We start from the raw sequence: 3,553 nt of genomic DNA on the forward strand, positions 1-3,553 counted from the left end.
CTGGTTCTTACCTATTTTCAATCAAGAATGGTGGAACCTTATAGTCTACCTCTGTTTATACATGTCACCAAACAGAGAACTTAGGAAAATTTCAAATCCTGAACGAAACTATTCCCTGTGGACAAGTAAATCTAAATCAGTATATTACAATCATACTAAAATTAAGTAGTTACTCTTAAATTAAGGAATCCATTCATCTAATAAATTTTCAAAAAAGACCATCCAATAACTAAGTTCCAAATATACAATTATAGTACTCAAACTTACTGTTTACAGGAACAAGTGCAACCTCACTGAATCCCAACTACAGAATGAGAGGCAATATAAGGACATCCCTTTATAGCTCCCTTGATATTACATCACTTTCTGCTGGCTGATTAATTAATTTATTATTAGTTAGTGATGTGTTAAGACCTCATAGTACTATGTGGAATGCCATTCTTACTGGTTACCTAACAGATCCCCTAAATGATGTCTTTAATCTAACATGCAATGGGGAGTGGTATATTCAATCAATCATTAGAGAGCCAATTAAGTTCACAGCTGTAATTTATAACCAGCAAGAAGAACTTTTTAACATCTGAAATACTTAACCTCATATGGTATTCAATATTTGCACTAAATTAGTCTGGTTCTTACCTATTTTCAATCAAGAATGGTGGAACCTTATAGTCTACCTCTGTTTATACATGTCACCAAAAAGAGGACTTAGGAAAAATTTCAAATCCTGAATGATACTATTCCCTGTGGACAAGTAAAACTAAATCAGTATATTACAATCATATTAAAATTAAGTAGTTACTCTTCAATTAAGGAATCCATTCATCTAATAAATTTTCAAAAAGACCATCCAATAACTAAGTTCCAAAAATACCAATATAGTACTCAAACTTACTTTTTACAGGAACAAGTGCAACCTCACTGAATACCAACTACAGAATGAGAGGCAATATAGGGGCATCCCTTTATAGCTCCCTTGATATTACATCACTTCCTGCTGGCTGATTAATTAATTTATTATTAGTTAGTAATGTGTTAAGACCTCATAGTACTATGTGGAATGCCATTCTTACTGGTTAACTAACATCAATTCTGCTTCCTGACATTATAAAAATAAGAGGGGACAAAATCTGAACGCTACATGCGTTCCACTCTCGCGTGCGTGTCAACGCACCGCACTTCCGGTTCCGGCGGAAGTACGCACAGCGTGCGTGTCACAGTCACGCACTTCCGGCGGAAGTACATCACATGCGAGTCACGATCGCTGTTTGCGTGCCATGGTCCCGTAGTTCGATGGAGATGTGTCAGCGGATGTTAAATTTTGTGGTTAGCTTTAGGGATTCTTTCTGTGATGAATAAAGATTAAACAAAAATTTTTAAGATTTTTTTGTTATATATATATATATATATATATATATATTACACACACTCATGGGTGGGATGTACTAAGCGGAAAATACTGTAAACTTCCTGTTTACCGCATTTTCCTGATGTACTAACCCCCGGCCAGCAGGTCAGCGCCGCGATCCAATGGGATCCCTCCTAGCATGCCTTGCGGCCACAGCTGTCACCATGCGTATGTGCAGACTGATTGCTGGGGCCAAATCTCGCAGGTCATGCTGCCGCTGTGCATCGCGGAGGACAGATCTTAATTGGAAGAGCTGTCCTCCGCAATGCAGATTGCATATGTAAGTACATATGTGATCAGCATCGTGGCGCAGGGCAGCGATGGGCGACGATGTACATTATTCCAAGTACTGTAATGGCCATTACACATTAATCACTACCTGTAATGCCCATTACACGTTATGCCACAGTTATGTATGACATTATTTTTTTATCCACCCACAATAATGTCCCATACAAATTAAGCCCACAGTAAGGACTCTAATCATTTAAAAAAAAAATAGCTAGTAGCCAGGGGTCCCCTGCTCATTGCCAGGAGGTAAGTATCTGTAAATAGTTAATAAAAATGCTTTTAGTGATAAGTGTAGAAGTGTCTGAACTAATTCCAGATACATATTCATTTTTTCAGATGGAGGTCAATCTTAAAATTTTGAAAATTATTTTGACAGTTATTCTTACCCGAGATGGTACATTGCATACTCTAAGAACAAACCTTCATGGACAGGATGGATCCAGATCGTTACGTAGGAGGCGGATTTTTCTATGTCGGAAGCAACTTAAGAGAATAAGGGAGTCAAAAGTGCTAAAAATGTATCGTTTGCCGAGTGAAGCTATAGTTCACCTGTACCAGAAAATTAAAAGGGATATATCCCCAAAAACAAAGAGAAGTCATGCCATTTTGGGAATAACTAAATTACTGGCCACTCTTCAGTTTCTTGCCTCAGGATCCTATCAATACATTATTTCAGACTTAGGAGGGGTTAGCCAGGCGTCTTTTTCACGGTTTTTCTGTAAGGTACTGGATGCCATCTTGAAATATTGTGCAGAATACATCCATTTTCCTAATTCCAACGCAGGGTGGATAGCCCTTAAAAAGGGTTTTTATAACATTAAAGGGTTTCCCAATGTTGTTGGAGCCATTGACTGCACGCATGTACCATTCACTCCCTCACAGGATATGGAGGAGGTTACACGGAATCGAAAGCAATTTAATTCTATGAACTGTCAAGCAATATGTGATCATAATACTAGATTTATGAACGTGTTTGCTGCTTACCCGGGCTCAACTCATGATGCTTACATCCTTCGGAATTCAAATATATTCCAAAAGTTTGAAAACTTAGATTTCCCAGATGGGTGGTTACTCGGTAAGTCTTCTGAAGCATCTTTACTAAAACAGAAATCAGTAGCATAAAGTTGTATCCCCCCCTCCCCCCCATTGTTGGATGGTGCTATGGGAGTTGTTGGTAAGTACATCTGTAAATCTGTTCACATCTGTGAAAAAGGGTTTCATTTTCAATTTCAATGTAGTTCATCCCATCTATAGAGTGGTATGGGCTATGGTAATTAGTTTGACCTTAATTAGGCCAACAGTCTATAAGTTGACCACTATTGGTCAACATGCATTAGTCCAAAACTTGTAAAATATTTTCCATGACCATTTGGTCCACTTGCCAAAGGTCTACATGAGTTTTCCACATTTATTGACTTTTATATTACCTTTTCATATTTTACGTTCCATGTGGACTACAATTGGGAACAATAACTACCTGCAAATAAAGATTCTTTTCAGGGTCATCACCGTTATTTCAGATTAAAGTTGCATTTTGCAAATGGCCCCTGTACTTTACTTCCTAATTTTTATTTACTCATTAATGAGTAAATGCTTGTGCTGAGTGAGGGGGCCATCAGCAAATCTTATTAGAATGGTTATCCATTGTTCCCTCACAACTACGGTGCGTAAAGAAGCCCTTTGTTTTATTTACCTCAACCGTTTGTGAAGGTTATACTGCCATCTGTAACGGTGGCCAGGATGGTGGGGCTTTATAGTATTTGACACAATTTGATAATAATATATTGACATTTGTGTTTTATAAATTGTACAGTAGAGGCTACTTGCTTGTGAATTGTTCTTGACACTGTCCTT

The 3,553-nt window shown here is 37.8% G+C and overlaps 1 long non-coding RNA gene across 2 annotated transcripts in view; it reads right to left on the reverse strand.

The window, feature by feature from the left end:
* LOC134935471 (uncharacterized) overlaps window positions 1-983 on the reverse strand; it is a 2,249-nt gene extending 1,266 nt beyond the window's left edge. The window contains exons 1-2 of one of the 2 annotated variants that reach the window (XR_010180163.1): window positions 896-983; window positions 12-115 (exon numbers count right to left, since the gene is read on the reverse strand). This is a non-coding gene — a long non-coding RNA (uncharacterized LOC134935471). The remainder of the gene's footprint in view (window positions 1-11; window positions 116-895) is intronic. The other variant, XR_010180164.1, reaches the window with a different exon arrangement.
* Window positions 984-3,553: the final 2,570 nt, after the last annotated feature.

The sequence above is a fragment of the Pseudophryne corroboree genome, chromosome 6, assembly GCF_028390025.1.
Source record: "Pseudophryne corroboree isolate aPseCor3 chromosome 6, aPseCor3.hap2, whole genome shotgun sequence".
NCBI lineage: Eukaryota > Metazoa > Chordata > Amphibia > Anura > Myobatrachidae > Pseudophryne > Pseudophryne corroboree.